Here is a 21,060-nt window from a genome sequence, read left to right on the forward strand (position 1 = left end):
TAATTGCCTCCTTCTCGTCATACATGAAACCCTTGGTTTAAGCCTGAAATCAGATAATAAAACCATACAATTTAAGAAAGTATCCACGGAGAAAGTGACTTTTTTGACAAACATCCAAGGGCTGCAACGTACAACAGTCTCTCCCCATCACCCATGCACACGTAGAAGCTCTTTCTTGGCAACTGGAAGAGTAAAGAAAACAGAAATGCTTTTTGCCTGATGTGGAATTTCCTGATCAAATGTCACTGGGCAGAGAATTTCTTTGCTTTGGGGCAAAACTGTCAAAGGCTCTGGCACCTGCCATTTCCAATCTGGACTTGGAGAACAGTTAATACAAACCATTAGCTAAAAGGACATGGCACAAAATTGAAAGTGAGGATGTGAAAGTTAGGCAAATGTTTCTGGGTATGCAGGAGAAATCTGTCAAGTATGAAGTATGAACTTCATACTTGACCTTATGGGAAAGATGAACACAACCGGATATCTATGGTATTTACAAACCTCACTCTAACCTCAATTAACCAATGACTGTACATAACAAAAGGCTTTTGAAATAAGCAAAACCAACAAATAACATAAAAATTCTTCCTCTCCTGTTAATTCCATTCTCTGCAGCTGGTTATCTGCTTTGATTTCTCTGTTCAAGCACAAAGTATAGTTGAACAGCCACTCCACACTTTAAAATATTTGCTGTTTCGACAGCACAATCTGGAGTTTTCTCCCAATCTAAGACAGCGCTTTGTTGTATACATCATTACAGTTTTGTCATTTATGTGCTACACAACAACACACAGAGAAACTAATTCAGACAGAGAAATGGGCAGACACCTGTATTCACAGCCGATTTGTCAACTTAAGGCAAAATGTGGAAGCAAAATATACTGCTCACAGACAAGCTGGAGGATGTGATGGGGGGGGGGGGCGTTGATCAATTTTAGTTCCCTTACTTCTTTTCTTTTAGAGAGATTTAATGCTAGTGATGGTTGCACATAAGCATGGGTTAGATTTAGTTCTCCTGTTTTATTTCTGCTCCTTTGTGATAATCCTTTGTGTCTCTAAAACTGCATCCTTTCTTTCCCCCGAGTGAGCTGTGAGTGCCTTTGACATGGCATTTTAACTGAGCTAAATAGTTCTGCTGAGGTCAGGCTGGCTATTGTAAGAGGCACTTGTTCCTCTGCCCATATGTGCTATATCTTTTTTCCTCCCGTTTGTTAAAACATGTAAGAAATTTTATGACACTGTTTAAATCTATATAAAAATATATTAGATCAGTAGAGCATTAATGTTTTAGCTAGAGTAGAAAAATGAGTATCTAATCTAGCATTGTATTTCTGCCATGCCCAATTAGACAGTTTTAGAAATGTCAGAAGTGGCCTTTTACTTTATCAATTCACTATCTGAAGCAGTCTATCTGTTTATATCTGGAGATATTAGGGCCTTCTATTTCAGGGGTAGGCAGCCGTTGGCATACCCTCTATTTTTAAACTAAAAACCATCAATAGAACTCTTCTATTATTTATCAGCTTTTCAAATGGATATGCAGACTCTAATTTTATACATCCCATTGAGCTATCACAGCTTAACAACTTAAATGACTGAATAGACAATCTCTTCGCTTCAATTGGTACATTTCCCTCTTCTTGTTTTTCCATTTCAACTTTTAAATGCCTTGCCTTTTCCTATTTTTGTACCTATATGACAGATTTAAAGTTGGGATGCAAAGCTTGATGCAAGTAGAACATTCAGAGGACTCCAAAATGCTTTATTATTATTTTTTCTGACGAATCTAGTCATTTGGGCAACACTCTAAGAAAGTAATCTTTTGAGAAGCAATTTGTGCTGCTTCAGAGATAGTCTCGGCTTGTCCACCCATCCGGGGCTCGACAGATAGTCCAGCTGAGAAACAGCCCTGCTTCATTCAGAAGATAATGTTACAATATTTTAAACTTTTTATAGTTTGGGAAACTGATTTTTAATAATCACCATTATCAGAACAGATAATGTTGGAATGTCCCAAGAAAAACAGACTCCAGAAAAGAAGATTTTATTCAAGGAGGTTGTATTTTACCTTTTAAGCCCAATGTTAAAGAAATACTGGATCTCAAATTAAGACACGCACAGACACACACATATGGACATATGTGCGCGCGCATCCACACCCTGCAACTTAAAATCCTTTATCTAGAAAAAGGAAAAAGCAAATTTCACACTGATGAATCCATCAACTTGTTACAAGTAACGGCTTATGAGCATAGGCACTGTGATAAGAGCGCTCACAACATTTTAATGATTGGTTAATCAAGGATTCTTACACACACACACACACACACACACACACACACACACACACTCAGGATAAGATGAACAAAGCACTTAGGGAAAATGAATTGTTAGCTCACCAAATACTTCTAGATGTCAGCTACACTTCTTAATACCACTTAATGAAGAGCTCTCAGCAACTGCGATATATGCCAGAAATTGGTTCAATGAAACAATGTTCCTTTGCTTCCATTTTTACAACTCCTTATTCCTTAACGCCAAAAGCACAACCTTGCTGCACACCAATTTCAAAAACGAAACAACAGAAAAAATATATATATTCAGCAACAGTATCAAGACTTGCTCTTTCCCAGAGAGTAGACAAAACAAGATTTCTGTTCTGGCCTGTCTGTAGTCAACAACACAGTGCTCAGCCACCACCCACAATTCAAACAATATCCGATACATTATTTGAACACCACAGCCAAGTCCCAAGAGTAAAGTATTTTTTAGCAAAACCCCCTATTGAAATCAGGACGACATCTGTTTTCAGATTCCCTTGGGGGCAGGGGGAGGCTACCCTATTTTTCTCAAGTGAAAAACTTTTGAACTTGTCTCTCTTAAATTTCTTTCTGTTATTCTAACTCCATTTCTCCAGTTTACCATTTTAGAGTGGAGAGTACGAATCACAATCACTAAAAAATAAAGTGTCTTTAATTGCTACACCAAACTGAATTGTCAAAGTCTGACAGATATTATTCATCTGGCCCTGAAAGTTTAAATTTAAGCAGAGTAAAGTTATTCCCATAATTCTATCACTCTGCTCCTTCTTTTCATCTCTTCAGTTACCTGATAAAAGATTCATCTTATTGCGGAAAGCTGAATGAGTAAAGGAGTCAAATGGCATTTCTTTATTATCAACAATTTAGCAACAGCACTAAGACTTATATACTGCTTCACAGTGCTTTATAGCCCTCTTTAAGTGGTTCACCGAGTCGATATATTACCCCAAACAATCTGAGCCTTCATTTTACCAACCTCAGAAGGATGGAAGGCTGAGTGTCAACCTTAACTGGTCAGGATCGAACTCCTGGAGTAAGCAGTGAGTTAGCCTGCAGTACTGCATTCTAACCATTGCGCCACTATGGCTCTTAATTTGCCATCTCAACTGAGCAGTTGGGTGTTTTTAAACATTATCTATAGTGTTTGGCTTTCTTGACACCATCTTTACAGTTCCAGGCTATCTAAACATACTCTTACTTAGCTCTTCCTTTTTACATCTTGTATGTCTGACTCTGCCTCCCCCCCGCCCCTCCTCCAGATCTTCAGAAAGCTTTTTGGGCAGCTACCTATACATAGGTTCCGTCCTCTCTGGCATTGTTAAACAACTGTGCTTTTTATATCTCCTTTTATTAGCTTCCCTTGCCATGGAATCTTTCTTACAATTGTTCTGAGTTCTTTAAAGTATGTGTTTACAACATAACGTTAGTGTTTCTTACAAGAACTAGAGCAGTGTCATTCTCCCACAATGAGCCTACTGCTGTTATCCCTTTGACTAAATATTTCTTACTCATTCGTAATCTAAATTTTAGATATCTATCTAGTGATAGATATCACTAGATAGATATCACTAGATATCTATAGATAGTAATATACTTAGATATCTATATCTATAGATATCTATAGATAGTAATATACTATAGATAGAAGTATATTACAATCTGGACCTTCAGATTATTCTCCAAGCCTTTTTAATAAAGTAGATCAGAGAGCTAACAAAGAAAAAAATGGTCCTTCTCAGTAACATAGTGACATCTAATCTGGTGCTATTCACCCAGAGTGATTTGCCTGATCTCTATAACGATAGCCCTCGACTTACAAATTTAGTGACCGTTCAAAATTACAACGGCACTGAAAAAAATGACTCATGACAATTTTTCATACTTACGACCCTTGTAGCATCCACATGGTCATATGATAAAAATTCTGATCCTTGGCAACTGGCTCATATTTATGACAGTTGCAGTGTCCTGGGGTCATATGATCATCTTTTGTGACTTTCTGACAAGCAAATTCATTGGAGAAGCCAGATTCACTTAACAACTATGTTTTTAACTTAACAACAGCAGCGATTCACTTAACAATTGTCGCAAGAAAAATTGTAAAATAGGGCAAACTCTCTTAACAACTGTCTTGCTTAGCATCATAAGTTGAGGACTAGCTGTAAAACAACATTTGCATTATTTCTTTTATATTTTAATATTTCTACGTATTTCACTCAGTAGAAGTTGAGTAGTGTAGCTATAAACAAGTACTTAAATAGAGTAGTTCTCAGGATACAATTTATACTACTCAATGGGTATGGGCAGAGACAGAGACTCAAAGTGCAAAATGTCATTTGGAGTCATGGCCATTGGGAACATATTAACAAAACTGATATTTCCTGGAGAAGCACAGCTGCCATCTGCAACTAATGTACCAATGCAGGAAAAGGTACAAATGATTTAAGGCAGGGGTCTCCAACCCCTGGGCCGCACACTGCCACTGGTCTGCAGCCCACCAAGTACCAGGCTGTGCAAGCAAGTGAAGCCCCATCCACACAGAAACGGGGTCCAGGCAGGGCGTGAAATCATATGTCTCCAGTCCATAGAAAAACCATCCTCCAAGGAACCGGTATTTGGTGCCCCAAAATTTGCAGGCCACTGGTTTTATGTGTTCAGGACAGTAGCGTACCTGGATGCATGCCAAATCTGAATCTGTGTTTCAAATCTAATCTTGGTCCAAGATTTAGATTTTAAATGTAGCAGTCTCTTCTCAAAATCATCTTTGGTTTTGGTTTTATTTTTCATTTGCTATCTATTGCAGAAGTTATAAACCATGCCTCTGTTTGTAGAAAGGCATTGCTTGATTCAGCTCATTATACTTTAAATAAACTGCACAATTATGATCAGGAACCTGACCAAATTCTACCTACAATGAACAAAAGTTTCTAAACACTAACATACATAATATAAGATATATGATATGATATGATATAAAATATAATTATGACAGAAAACTTGAAATCCCTCTCTGAGGGAGATGGGCTGTTTAGAAATAATAAATAAATAAATAAATAAATAAATAAATAAATAAATAGTTAGTTAGTTAGTTAGTTAGTTAGTTAGTTAGTTAGTTAGTAAGCAACAACTTTGGTAGCCTATGTACAAAAGCAAACTAAGTTTTAATCAAAAGAAGGAAATGCAAAGCTTGATGTAGCATAAAATATCTCCAGAGACCTGTTTAGTGAAATTAACTAGTAGTTTAATAGAAAAAAAAAGGCTGATATACGAGAGTACTGCAATTTCTTCGTAGAAATTAACATTTCAATCCTGTTTTTATCTAAAAGTCATTAAACTGTGTAACATGAATTATTGGAACTGTAGCAGAGAATTAACTCTATTCATCAAGGAAGTCCAAACAGTTTAGAGTGCATCTGTAATGAAAAAATAGCTTCACATTTCTATCTCTTCTCATTAAAGTAAACCAGTTTTCCCTCTCACAGTATATAAAACTGTCTTCTCTTCATGTAATTTATATTACCATAAGCCCACTCACATTCTAAACTATTACACGCCTCCAATTAATTTTTGCAGCTTTTGCCTGAAAATTTAATGAGATAGTAGAGTAGGAACCTGCTGACTCCAGATTATGTGTGTACTTCCAGTATTAATGTTGGCATAGTAAAATCATCTGATAACATGCTTAATGGGAGCTTCGCACTATTGTGGAAGTAGTTAAGGAAGTAGGTAAACCTATTCCAACATTTACTCTTTTTAAAAAAAGAGGTAAATAATTATTAGAATAAAATTACAACAGTAGCTCCTTATTAAGCATTTAGAAGATTAAGATTCTCATACTTCAAGTGTAATTCCTGAGGGAGATTTTTCAGTAATATCTTATTCGCCTTTTAAGCACGTTTTTAGTCACAGAATTCCTAGAAGAACATTCAAATTGATTTAGAATGTTAAAATATATTCAATATTTAAGAAGAAAGACATATTTTAACAACTTTATTTGAGAGTACCCAACATAGGAAAATTGGTTTAATTATTAAAATGTAGGGTTTGTGCGGATTTAAAAACAGATTACTTTGGAAAGGAAATTGAATGATGGATGATTGCATGACAATATAACATAAATAAAAAGTAACTAATTCATAAATGTTTATTTATATCAAACAGTATCTAGGGAATGTTTGTGAAAAGGTTAATCTTGATGTCCATAATACCTTTCAAGTGCTGTTCTTATTATCCTTAGTTTTCAAATTTCAAAAAGGAACCAAGACATTCGATAGCATCCTTGAACTTATAGATATAATGCAGAGAGAGGAACACAGAAGCTTACTGGCAGCCCAAGGGCATTCATGAAAATAAAGATGATGCTAGATGCTAGATGATTTTTTTAAAACAATAAATTGGAAATGCAAGTGCAACAGTAGGTCTAGTAATCACCAAGGGAAGAATCTATTATTGCCCTGGATACCACATTGGAGCGGAAGACTGCAGAGCAATCCTCAACAGAAACAAAAATTATATTGCATGTCAAAATGGCACATGATCAGAACTTTAAATTATTCAGCCTACTACTACAAGCATCATTCAAACAAATCAATCATCTGAATCAAAACATCTCCTCAATAATTCAGTCAGAGTAAGAAACAATAACATCAGGAAGCTGTTTTAGAAATCTTGATTAATATATTTTGTTCATTTATTTTAAGATAAGGAGGTCACTAAAAATGAAACGTGTACTATTCTTGTCACACTGGAAGCTGTAATACGATGTTTCCAAAAATTTCACTAGCTATAGTGAAAGGATATGTACCTTGTTAATCAGTAATCTGTATCAAATCCACTGGCATTCACAATGCAATTTACAGGCCGTCTGGGAATTACTGATATAATAATTTATTTGAACAAAATTAAATGAAAATCAGAATATGCTCAGCATCATGCAAGTTTTATAACTTGGATATTAATTCAAAAAGAAAGCTAGAAAAGAAAAACAAAGCCTTATCAACCGCTTTCTTTCTAAAATAGCTTTTTAGCAACATTTTCAAACTTGAAGAAACCTGCTTCAATATTTGTCTCCATCTGACCTACACTTGCATTTTTCCTTCTTCTATGATGAACACCTGTACAGGTAGTCCTCAACTTATGACCACAAATGAGCCCAAAAATTCTGTGCTAAGTGAGACATTTGTCAAGTGAGTTTTACTCCATTTTACTTTTCTTGCCACAGTTTGTTAAGTGAATCACTGCAGATGTTAAGTTAGTAACACAGTTGTTAGGTGAATCTGGCTTCCCCAATGACTTTGCTTTTCAGAAGGTCGCCAAAAGGGGGATTACATGACCCGAGGACACTGTAACGGTCATAAATATGAATGAGATGCCAAGTGTCTGAATTTTGATCACATGACCTAGAGAGATACTGAAATGGTCATGAAGTGAAAAATAAGAATAAGTCACTTTTTTCACTGTCGTTTTAGCTTTGAACGGTGACCAAATGAACTGTTTTAAGTTGAGGACTACCTGTATACGTTTTTAAATGGATTCTGTAGGAAGCATTTTCAGGCATTACCGTCCAGATCCTATATCGAAACATTTCCACTATGGCTTTCCCTGTTGGAAGCCTGACTATTAGCAGGAGATATCTACCGCAGGACCACATTTAATCTTATTACAATGACCTGTGACAAAGCTCATTGAGTTAAATGATACTTATTCTCAGACTAGCAAGTAAGGCAATTTTCCAAACTAGATGCCCTCTAGATCAGTGGCCACCAACTGGTGGTCCATGGACCACTGGTGGTCTGCGAGAAAATTTTGGTGGTCTGCAGAAAAATTATTTGCATTTTTTATATTGCACTAAATCAGGGGTCCTCAGACTACAGCCCCTGGGACAGATACGTGCAATGAACGTTTGTGTTGCTGCAGAAAGTCTCCCCCTTTGGGGTCTTTTTGTGCAGGTCGGAGGGAGGAAGAAATTCTGATTTGTGGTCTGCTTCAGCCTCCTGGTGTGGGGCTTTGGGAAAGGCTGGAGGGAAGTGCCGCTGGTAGCAAAGAGAAGAGGGCCTTGTTCCAGTAGGATTGCATCATGGCCTGGAACTGGCTGACCATCTCAGCCCACTGAGCCTCCAGGCACCTGTACCTGGCCTTGTACTCCCGCAGGTCTTCCCTCTGCTTGGAAAGCCTATGCTCGTCCTCTGCGAGGTGCTTCTGCTGAGCCTCCTTGGCCAGATCCAATTTGAACTGAGCCAGCTGTCTTGCCAACTCTTTCTCATTGTGGCTGCTTAGCTCCAACAACTGTTTCCTGTTGGGACCCTAAGGAGCCCAGGCGGGCAGGCAAGGAGTGGCTGGGAGGGGAGGGGCAAGTAGAGGCTGGCGAGGAGCCCCTTGACATGAGTGACATTGAGTTGGCCATGTCCACCCAATCACATGATCACCTAGCCACACCCATCCAGTCGGTCATTAGGCAGATCATATTAGAGGTCCGCGGGATTTAAAATTATGAATTTAGTGGTCCCTGAGGTCCGAAAGATTGGTGACCCCTGCTCTAGATGCATTGGAACTTTGACACTTAAAATTACCAGCTGGTAAAGTGATGACGCCCCTTTTATTAACAAATAAAATAATCTTTTAATGGTAATCCCAAATACAATTATTAGGGAACAAGCCCTAACAATCAGTTGGGTCGTTCCAAGTAAATAATACTACAAGGATCCCAAAAACAATAAACAAAAGGTTTTGTTATAAAAAGTTTTAAGCAACAATTTTATAAACAGTAATTTGAGAAAGTCCAATTTTAGGAAATGCTTTTGCAGTAAGCAAAGTACACACTCTTAAGATCAATCAATTACATTCTCATAACAAAATTTAATTTCTAAAAAGGTCTGTCCTTTTCATGCCTGAGATGTATTGTGTACATTTTGTTTCTATAAAAACACCAATTGCAAAAACGTGACAAAATTTTGCAGATATTGATTTTGTTACCAGAGGTGTCAAATTAAAAGTTTACCTAATCAGTATTTGGGAGAGCTCAATTTAACTGTGATTGCAACTTCACAGGAATTGACAGACAGAAAGAAATGGATTATAGGCATGAATAACTTGTCACCAATGGGTGGACATTTCAGTTCCCCAAGAAAATCAATCCCCGTTTACCCCTTCAATGTTTTCTTTAAAAGGAATTTGTACAATGTAAAATTTCATAATCTGCTTTATCACAAATCATGACTATGTAAATCTTGGATTTCACTTATAACAGCACTTGTAATCCCACAGCCCAGTCCTGAAGCTGTAGTAAATAAACATCTTTTTACTGATTGTAGCTCTCATCAATATAGGACAACAAATATTTCTATCACTGCTTTCTTTCTTTGTATTCTTTTGTAATTTTTAACATTTGAATGGAATTTTTAATTCTGCCAATTGCTCTTCTGGGATCATCAGATCCAGATCAGATTACTAGATTCATAATATTTAGATATTGCAACATCTGACCTCAATAGGATATATGAAGTACATTTTATATTAAAAAGATATAGATTTCTTGAATTGCTCATCATTTGCCTTACTCACTATGTCAATGAGCAAATCAAAAATCTGCATTTAAATTGAATGTTTTGATGTATAAAAAGTGGGTAGCCTCAGGGTAAAGAGATATCATTTTCCATCTTCTATACAAAATTAGATTTAAAATCTAATCAAGGATTTTAGAAATATACTGGACATTTCAACCTGTCATTCTATCGTCCGGGTTTATAGTTAAAATGTGGATTCCTTTTTCCTACAGATTATTTATAGGAAGGAACATTCATTAATAAAAATAGTGTGATATTTCAGCATTCTGTATCAAACTAATCTTTAAAAAAGATTGCATTTATACAGGTTTTGTAAATCACCCTGGCTCATAATTCCAGCCATTATTCAGTGAGAAATTCAAGCAGTTGGATTTCATTAGCATATGTTGTAACAAATCTGCATTTTTAGATTTGTCATAATGTGCAATGACCAACTCAGTGACCTGAACCTAATAGGCTTTCATCTGAAATGCCCTTATCAGATGGGTTCTTCTAACCTTTATATCTTTTACAGACCAAATAAAGATGCCACATGTACTTTCAGCTACTGACCAGACCAAAGAACAAAAGGGAGCAATTTTTGCATTACTGACATTATGGTTGCATTTTTGTAATACAATGCTACTCAATCAACATGTCATAATCCAGTAAAATGTATTTAAGCATTATGCAAAACTATGGGCTTGGAAGGAAAGGGTATCTAACACCTAAGTTTTAGAATAGGATTTGGAAAAATATCAAATCCTGTCTTACGTTTTAAGGAAACCGCACTATCTATTTGTTCTGGCAATTAACCACTTAGAAGTTTGCTTATTGGGGTCAAAAAAAGAGTTAGTGCAGTGAGCAAAGAGCTTCTGGGGTAGAATTTACCACCAAACTTGGTTCATAACTTCAACTTCTGTCAATTAAGAGATTTAGGCTTAGACATAATATTAAACATTGCATGAGACTGGACTACCTGAGGGACTGTCTCTTCCCAATTACATCAACCTGCCCCCTTAAATCTCACAAAAAGTCATGCCATGGATACTATTAGTGATGGACCTACATCTGGTGAGTCCCAGGAAATGTGCCTTCTCTGCTGTTGTGCCCACTTTCTAGAACATACTTCCCTCTGAAATTAAGACTGGCCCCACCCCTTCTGATTTTTCATATGCTGCCAGACCTGGGGTTTCCAGGAGACTGAAGATTGTTCAAATCGCTCCATTGCTGAGAGGAGCATTTTTATCCCCCCTTCAAACAAAGTTGGTATATTTGTTTTTAATATTTTTGTCACTGTGATTTTTTTTTAGATTTTTATCTGTTTTTTATGTCTGTTTTAATTATTGTTGTATCCCTCCCACAGGGACGAAGCAGAACTTTTAACCCTATTATACTAAAATCCTGCTTAAACAGAACCAATATACAGTATTAGCAAAAATGCTATATCCATAAATGTTGTATATAGTTACTCCAGATTAGAATATGAGAAAATAATTATTAAGTTGAAACGTAGGTATTATAATCAAATTGTGATTTGGAATATCAGTGAAAATTGGACTTTAAGCCAACTTCACAGAACTGTCTTAAACCCTACAGGTAAATCGAGCGCAATATAGTGGTTAAGTCTACATACAATCCACACCAGTTTAAATGTTACTTCAGATAATCTCAGGCACTCTCTGTCAATTTGTATTAAACACACCCATATAAAACACCTGGATAGGCTTAGTACATATCCAGGCTGACCAGACTATCCCAATTTTAAGATGCTATCTGGACTTCTCAGCTGTTTTTTAAAAGAAACAGCAGTAGAGATTTACATTGAAGGAGCATAGTTTTAGCTGTCTATCAGCAGAAGCTAGCAAGCTTACCTAGACAAAATGAGTGTAATTTTTAATGTTTAAATTTATGCTCTCCCCTTGCCTAAGGAATGGTTGTCAATCACTGAATTCAGAAAACTACACTTTATTGAATTGAATATTTGGCTAGGGATAAAGACATTTTTAATATTTTGTCACATGCAAAAGCCTTGGAAAGGGTGTTGCCTTACCTGAACCCCCGTTCTGTTGAGCACGGGGGCCAGTAGTCAGGAATGGGTTAACTCTGTCAGATATCCTAGGACTGAGTCTGCAAGCTGTTAAACTCCTCCTCTTTCTCTTGCTTCTCAGCTTTCTGATGAGGGAGATGTCTGATGAGGGAGCAGACTGTCATGCTGAGCTGAAACGACATGATCAATGCCCCCTCCCCAAGGTAAGGACCGGGAGAAAGCAGGGTGGGGTTGACTGCTGGCCCCCTTGCTCAACAGAACGGATGTTCAGGTAAGGTAATGCCCTTTCTCCTTGAGCATGGGGCCAGCACTCAGGAATGGGACATGCCAAAGCAGCAGTCCTAATGGGAGGGAGCCGACCGGTCTGGAATCCCGAAGCCCGTGTGAACCTGTTGCAAAACCCTGCAGCCAAATGCCATGTCTGCCAAGGCATAGATGTCCAATTTATAATGGCGGATGAATGGGGAAGGGGACGACCAAGTGGGGGCCCTGCAGATCTCCTCTAATGAAGCCTGAGTAGACCATGCTGCTGAAGTAGCTGCGCTCTGTGTCAAGTGGGCCATAAGCCGGCAAGGGGCGGGCAAGGCTTGAGACTCGTAGGCCTTGGCAATAGTTGCCCAAAGTCAGCACCCTATCGTGGAAGAAGTAACCTTGTGGCCCAGGGTTGCTGGTTAGAAGGACACAAAGAGACTCACCGACCTCCAAAGGGAGGAAGTCCTCTTAAGATAGATACGGAGAGCCCTCCGGACATCTAAGGTGTGCCATATCTGTTACAATCAGTGAGAAGGATTAGGGCAAAAATTAGGCAACACCAATTCTTGGGCCCTATGGAAAGGTGTATTAATCTTAGGTATGAAGGTGGGGTCTAATCGAAGGATGATCCTATCCGAATGGAAAATACACAGGTCGGCCCTGGTGGAAAGGGCCGCCAGCTCCAAAATCCGGCGGGCCGAGGTAATCGTGACCAGAAAGGCCACCTTGTAAGACAGGAATCGAAGACTAACCTCCTATAGGGGTTCAAAGGAGCTACCTATTTCCGAAGAGTGTTAGGCGACAATCCAGCCTCGAAACCTTTCTGCAGGAACTCCAGGATGTGCGCCGTGGAAACCTCCGTGGGGACCAGGTCCTGTCTGTCACACCAGCCGTAGAACGTATTCCATGTAGAATTGTAGATGCGGTTGGTGGAGGCACGGCACAATGTCTGTATCATATTGATGACCCCCGGGGAGAGATTGCATCCCCTCAGCAGGTGCCACTCAAGCGACAGGCGGTGAGTTGGAGCCACCTGGCGTCCGGATGGATCAACGACCCCTGGCTGAAGAACACCTTGTCCGGGGGGAGCCGCCAAGGGGGGGGCACTGACAAGGCCATCAGGTTCACAAACCAGACCCTGCAGGGTCAGATGTAGGCTGTGGAATAACCAGCTGCGTGGTGGCCTTAGCCTTATGAAGGAGAGATCTTAAGACCTGAGGTTTGAACAAGCCCGCAAATGATGGTTGATCTGGAAACAAATTTTCATCGTCTGACAATTCTTGTTCTCGCATTTCCTCCTCCGTTAGAGAATCCTGACTGGGAGAAGCACTAGCATAGGCTTGGGTCTGGGAATGATCTATGTCAGCAGACAAATGTGATTGCTGGTGGTAATCTTGAGACCTGGAAAGGTCTGTCACCCAAGAACTGGTTCTCTTCTGCATCTCTATGGCAATGCCCCGTTGAACAGCCTCCTGAATAAGGGCAGTTAGGCCCGGTATAATGTGAGTATGGACCCCTTCATCACTCAGATCAGCTGCCGCAAATGGAAGGGCAGCCTCTGCTTGGGCCTGCTGGGGCCTAGTAAGATCTGTTTAGACACCCTGGAGCCTGGTAGGCTGGATAGTAGAATCCTGCAGGGGACCAAACAGCCAGTCGCTGACCTCTGCATGCCGGGAGCCAGAAGAAGCAGCCTCCCTATCAGGGGACCAGGCAGGAGGACCTTGGGCAGAAGGATCAGCTGGAATCCCCTGGGTTGTTGTTGCGGGCCGGCCCGATGTGGCTTCTGCCAGGGAGGGTGTCATCTCCCTCCGAGAGGCCTCCTTTATGGCCTTCTCAATGGCCCGCTCTATGGCCCTGCGCCTCTTGATGGCTTCCTTCTCTGAGGCTTTCGAGGCCTTGTTAACTTTGGGGGCTATAGTTTGTGGAGCCCTGCCCCTCTTAGATGGGCCTGGTTGAGAGGGCTGAGAAGGGTCTGCTGAGCTCAGGTCTGAAAGCCCCCTTTTAGAGGGCTGGGCCAAAGGGGCGCAGCCATCTTGGAGCTGCAGAATGTCTATGTAGGCCTCTAAAGCCACACGAGGCAGGCTCAAAATGGCAGACGGCCTACGAGCTGTAAGGGCGACAGGTCAAAATCAAATCCCCGCAGGGAGAACCGAAAGAAAGCGGCTGCCTTGAGAAACGGTTTAGCCATGCTGCACTCTTGTGCCAGTTGTGTACGGCCCGGTGGTAAGATCGGAATGACCTTACCAGGTTCACTGTCGCTGCTCTTCCAGCAGCCATAGCCGCATCAGTTTCTCCGGTCTCCTTTGGCAAAATGCCACAAATGGAGTGAAGAGGGCGGGGGGTTGGAAGCCTCCAAACCCCAGCCGTGCCAGCCAGGCGTATGGGCAAAGCCCAGGAACGCCGCTCTGGCAATCTGCTGGCCAGCAGATGCGCCATGAAGAAACCGCCTTCAGCGGGCTCCGGCTGAGGCTGTTCACACTGGCACAGCAGTGCCTCTCCCAACCAAGCCGGGAGGCGCCTGCAAGAACCCCCGAATGCGGTCTTCAGCGGGATCAGGCGTGAGCCCTTTGCGCTGGTAAGTTGAGGGCTCTACCAGAAGTCTGGGAGCCCTCAGTGCAGAATTGCCGACAAGCGGCTCTCAGCAGGATCGGGAACAAACCCTTCACGCTGGAACTGGCTCAACCAATGTCTTGGGAGCCGATGTGAATATCCAAGCAGTCAAGAATGGGCAGCTCAGCAAAAAAAATTCTATCCAGATCGGACTGAGTCTGAAAGCTGGGAAGGAAGAGGAAGAGGAGGAGCTTAACAGCTTGCAAATTCAGTCCTAGGATATCTGACAGAGTTAACCCATTCCTGACTGCTGGCCCCATGTTCAAGGAGAATAATAAAAACTATGCTAAAATAAGACATGTTTTGAAATAGGGAAATGTTTTGTTGGAAATATTATGGGGAAATGAGAAGAGAATGTTATTTTCATCATATTGATTTATTAATGATCAAACTACAATAATGTGATTTATGTCCCAATATTATCTGATGCTCTGCATTTCTAATTAATTGGAAAACTGTCATATAATTTAAAAAATTCACAACGAAATTGCATATAACCTAAGATTAAAATCCTGAACCTTTATTTAGCAATGATTTAAACATGAAAAGAATGCTTCTGAATGGTTCCTTAATGAACAAACTTAAGTAACTCAGGAGAATACACAATTAAAAAGTATTGTTAATGGAGTGATATATGTATACTTTAATATATAGTTTTTCTTCTACACCTAACATTAACACTGCAATAATAGTCTGATGAAAATAAAGTACAATTTATCATCTGTTAAATTTATTGTCTGCTATAAATATGAGAAAAAACAGAAGAGAACTTTTTGGAACGTTGAAAAATAAAGAAATTTATTATGCCATAAAGTCTGTGAATTTGGTTGGGAGGACATAGTAAACTACATGGCAGAGAAAAATGAAATAAAAAAAGTATATAGTACAATTGTCTTCTTGAAAATGGTTTATTAGACACAGACATTCTTGAATTTGTGAGACAATTAATCATGTTAGCATAAAAAGACAATTGTCTCTGCTGAATTTCCAAGATATAAACCTTACTTCCTAATACCTGAATTGAGGATATAGTTGTTTTAAGAAGGGTTATTCTCAACAAATTAATTGCCACAGTTGGACTCTTCCACATTTCATTTGTCTCTGGTCAGGTTACTTATTATTTGCCACTGAACCAAGATGAAAAAGAATGTGAATGTGCTGGCATAGAAACTGTTGATTTGTACACTTGTTCACTCGATTCCAGTGCAAATCAACATAAAAGAGAATGTATTTTTTTAAGCACACCCACACTCACCAGAATTAATCCAACCTCTTGCTTAGAATTAATCTCTTTTACTTAGATTTTCTATGGTTTGAAAACTGACCAATCTAATTTCAACATATCTAGGATGCTCAAATAATGTAAACAAAACTAAGTTGTTTTTAGTATGTCAAATGGTGAAGGGTGGGTAGTTACGTTCCAAGCCTGACAGATATGAAAATCTTCCCCAACCAGTGCAGAACGGTAAATTAATGTGTGTGCAATAGATATGTAGGAGTATTCATATTTACCCACTTAAGTGACCTTTTCATGAATTAAAAAAGTTGATTGCTGGCCTTTAATATTTTATAAGCCTCTTGGTTGACTGTGAAATATTAAAAAAAAAAAAAAACTAAGATGATCTGAGCCAAGTTTATTTGCTCAAGAGAAAATGCTGAACCACAGACTGGAATGCAAATACATGAAATATAAAGAACATCTTGGACTTCAATATATACAAATGGCAATCCAGACTTAATTGTTATATCATAGAAAAGTCAGAAATAACTGTCTCCAAAAATGAGCAGTATTATTTTCTTCAGGCATTTTCATATGTATCAAATCATAACACTATGATCGTAAGCCCAAATTTTTGCTATACATTATAATCATATTATCATATTATCATACGACTTTAATAAGTAGTACAAAGCATAACATATGCTTAATTTATAACTCATTCAAAATGATCCAAATTATTTTCTTTGTAAGATGAAATGGGGTACTATATTTAATAAGTTTGAATATTAAAAAGAATATGCATGTGAAAAAAATATAACAATACCTCTAAAGTTTTAAAAACTATTTAAGATTGAACAGATGTAAGGAACAAAAGAGGCTTTTAATAATTTAATTTTTTAATTCTCCATAATTCTTACAAATCAAAAATTTGCTTCCAGTAACTTTAGTTAAAAAGAGAAGAAAAAAAGAAATGGGGAGGACAAAATAGGACAGTATTTTTTTTTATGCGTGCTAAGAAAGGCAACAAAACACAAGCACACTACTCATACACACTAAGCCCTACTCATTACTAATGGGAACTGAAGAACTACAGCAAAGATTGCTGGAATTAAGGAGAAACTTCCTAACAGTGAGGACAATTAACTAGGTGCTTCATCGTTGGAGGTTTTTAAGACAAGACAGGACAGCCACCTGTCTGAAATGGTATAGGGCAGTGATGGCTAACCTTTTCAGCACCGTGTGCCAAAAGCAGGTGTGCGCGTGCACCCATAATGCAATGTGCATGCGACCCCCATGCGCCCCCCGTGCATGCAACCCCCTGCATATGGCCCATGCATGCGCGCACAACCCCCACATGCACCCTGCCCTTGAGCATGCGCACGCAACCCCCCTGCGTGTGCCCTGCCCCCGCGCATGCATATGTGACCCCTGTGTGTGTACCCTGCCCCGTGTACGTGTATCCCGCATGCACCCTGTCCCTGCGCATGCACGGCAGAAACCCAAAAACCAGCTGGCTGGTGGGAGGCACGCGCACATGCATGATGGAGCTTTAGCTGGGATGATGGCTTGCATGCCTGCAGAGGGCTCTGCGTGCCACCTGTGGCACGCGTGCCATAGGTTTGCCATCACAGGTATAGGGTCACCTGCGTGAGCAGGGGATTGGACTAGAACACCTCCGTGTTTCCCTCCAGCTCTATTCTGATTATTTTTTCCCTTTCCTTCCCCTTATGCCCAAGAGAGTCAGGGAGAAGCCAATCTGAATTTCTTCTTAATACTTCCCTGAGCTCAAAGCATGTTTTTGCAGTTGGAACAAATCTGTCAATCTCATGGCTTCTTATATTTCAAGACTTCTTCTAATGTTACAATTATTGAAATATTATGATCTAAGACTTCTTCAAATGTTGCCGTCCTTAATACGTTGAAGATGTTCCAACCAAACAATTACATTCATAAACCTGAGTGTCTAAACAGGAAATGTAAAATCCCGAGAATGATGAATGCCATCACAAGGCATATAATTAGATCTCACATACTGCCAAGTGCAGCAGGCAGAAGATGGAGGTGTCATTCCAAAAGATGCTTGTTTAAACCGTGCCTGCATATACACAAAGTCTATGTTGGGGGAAGGGAAAGTAGCAACCGTATTGCCTGATAGTAAAAACCCATGCAACTTTTCAAGAGATTTACTCAACATGCAATTTTCGATACAAACGTCATGGCAATTCTTCCTGTCCACTCCCCACTTCCAGTTTTATATTATACTTACAATTCATTTCCTATAAATTAAATCATTTTAAGAGTGTTTGTGCTCTGATACCTTTGCTATCAGATTTTGCTGTTCCTGAAATAGGCCAATAACATCTGTGTATCCCACAAATAAAGCCTTTATTGAAAGAGGGTTAAACTTAAAAGGTTTCTTGTTAAAATCTACTCGTCTGCAACCTGAACAGTAATATATACTACTTTTACCCAACAGCTTCTTACACAACAGCTGTTTACAATATGGTATAGGATTGCAAAAAAGGAAGTATTTCCCAGATGTCACCTTTTGTGCCCAATTGAAGATAGAGAGAATACTTTTCATAAATCCATATTAATTCCATGTCTCCTTCAGTGGTGAAACGAAAAATCTACAGAGTGGGCAACATAAAAATGTGGAAATAGTTGTTTAGCGAAAGAGATGCTATATCGCAAATAAGGCAATATACCAGCATCCCCACAAAAGCAAATAGAATCCCAGTCATCACAGATTGGTAACTTTTTAATTCCAGGAGTTAGAAATACCACTTTCTCCACAGGAAATCATATATGGAGGAGTTGCAATTGAAAGTAGACTATCACAGCTATACTGAACTAAAAATGAGTCAAATAAAGATTTTATTGTTAATAATGAAAGCCAAGCATTTCATAAAAATGAACAACCTACCTAAATTTAAAGTCTCTCTTACACTATTGGCACTAATAGGGGAAATAGCACTGTTTTTCATCTTAGTCATGTTCTTTTATTAGTAAAAATGGTTTTCCTTTTCATTTAGATGGAAAACTAGTTAGCCTTGGCTGATCTTAAAAAAGCCTAAGTGATCTTAGGCCTAATTGAATCCATGAGAGAAGGCTGTAGGATTGACTGGGATTGCAAAATCAAAGTAGGAAGATTATGGCTTCTAAAATACTTTCTAAGTTGCAGGAACCAATCTTGGGTCGGTTACCGGGACCAGAGGTTTAGTCTTCCAAGCTTTTGGCTGGAGCCCATCCTCAGGGAACTTCTCTCACTAGAATACTTTCCAAGTCCTTAACAATACAGTAGCTCCACTCTGAATCATATAATCAAAATAGAGACAGGTCAAAAATGGAAGAATCAATAATATTCGGAGGGGTTGCCCAATTGCCATAGGTTCACCCTGGAGTATTTTTTCTGGATTTTTTTTCTCCACAATCCCATTCATCTCATTTTTTAATTTGATCTTTCTCCAGCTGGCTTCTTCCACTGCACCAAATCTAGTCTTGTTCTGTTCTGAAAGTGCAATGTTGCTGAGAGACAGAGAGATGGCCATACATGGGCCCCTTTATATATTTTCTTTGCACTATTCCCTTTGATTGTGATGAATAGAAAGATCCAGGAAAAGCCAAGGGTAAATCCTTCCATAATGTTGCAAAACAAAAACAGAAACAAAACTTGTCCATGAACTAGAAAATGAGATTGATTCAAAATGGGCGCTAAATTGTATACAATACAATTTACAAGGTAAGAGACAATCCTCTTCCTGGTTCCTTTTGTACACTTTAAAAAGAAAGGTCATCTATCATAAATTAGGCCTAGATTCACAACATGCAGAAAGCCCTATTTTGCACATATGTATAAAATGGGGGCTAATTCACCTGAGCAAAGCTCCTCCACACATCTCTTGAATTTGTTGAACATACAAAATTACATGTCCTGAAAGCAAGTAGTTTAAAACCCATCTACGGTATATAGTTTTCTATCCAGTAAGAACTGGGATGGGAAGAGAAAAAAACATCCCAATGTGCTTCCATCTGCAAGTTGAGCTGGTATAACCCAGACACAAATTAAACACAAGTCAGTACAGTATGTTACTGAAATACACCGTATGTTAATATACCAATTAAGTAAATATACCAATATTTGTACACTGACAACAAATATGTTTATATGTCACAGAAGTCTACAGCTTGGGTGAATGGTTCAATAAACCAGGAAAGATTGTCTGCGTTTGTAATTTGTGCAATTCTGGAATGGTTTCCTTCTTAAGCTAGATAAGAAGTTAGTTATATACCATGAGCAAACTATAGCTCATGATTTTGACAGGGTAAAAGCAGCAAGCCAGAGTTACCTGTTTCTGCATAACACTAAATAAATCATAGATGGAACTATTATTTGTGGTTAATAAGGAAAGAGCCAAAGAATACTGTCCATGCACAGTTTAATCTTAACCTTTTTAAACGAGTAGACTGCACCCATGTTGAAATGCAAGAATCAAGATAACTAGAAGGCACCAGATTAGGAAAGGGTGGTTTATTATGACACTAGAATATATCTATCAGAGTATCGTTCCCTTGTTTGGCTAAATGATGATCACAGAAATATTCACTCATTGGCTGTTTTTGTAGCCTGTGCAACCATGTAATCCTGGAGCATGTAAACCCTTTCTCCTACAAATTAATCTACTTGGTTAAATATTTCCATATTTAGAAAGTAGCATTTGAAAAATGATGAGGTCACAACAGCAACACACTTTCACCTCATAGATCCCTACTTCAAACAGTTCAAATGACAGAGCTGGCCAATTTTGCTACTCACTGGAGGTATTTGCTGCTCACTTTGGAAAATTAGCATTTGTACACGCATTTTTAAAAAAAACCTCCATGAAGGAAAATGGCTGCAAATATTTGATGTAAGGTATGAAACTGTTAATGAGTATCCAAACAAAAATAAGATCTCTTTACTGTACGTTGTTTCAATATATTATGACATTTATAAAATCATAAATTTTTAACTAATCAGACAATTCTTTTATGCACCAAGGTTTAATATTCTTTACACATTAG

The 21,060-nt window shown here is 38.9% G+C and overlaps 1 protein-coding gene across 35 annotated transcripts in view; it reads right to left on the reverse strand.

Annotated features, from left to right (window-relative positions):
- Positions 1-21,060, reverse strand: part of CTBP2 (C-terminal binding protein 2) — a 257,292-nt gene that overhangs the window by 159,643 nt on the left and 76,589 nt on the right. The window contains exon 1 of one of the 35 annotated variants that reach the window (XM_087871619.1): positions 2,400-2,691. The exons of the other annotated variants lie outside the window; for them this stretch is intronic. The gene's annotated coding sequence lies outside the window, so the exon portion shown is untranslated. Of the gene's footprint in view, positions 1-2,399; positions 2,692-21,060 lie in introns of those variants that run through there. 35 annotated transcript variants of the gene reach the window in all.

The sequence above is a fragment of the Pantherophis guttatus genome, chromosome 6 (assembly GCF_059756535.1).
Source record: "Pantherophis guttatus breed Tessera chromosome 6, ASM5975653v1, whole genome shotgun sequence".
NCBI classification, from domain to species: Eukaryota; Metazoa; Chordata; class Lepidosauria; order Squamata; family Colubridae; genus Pantherophis; species Pantherophis guttatus.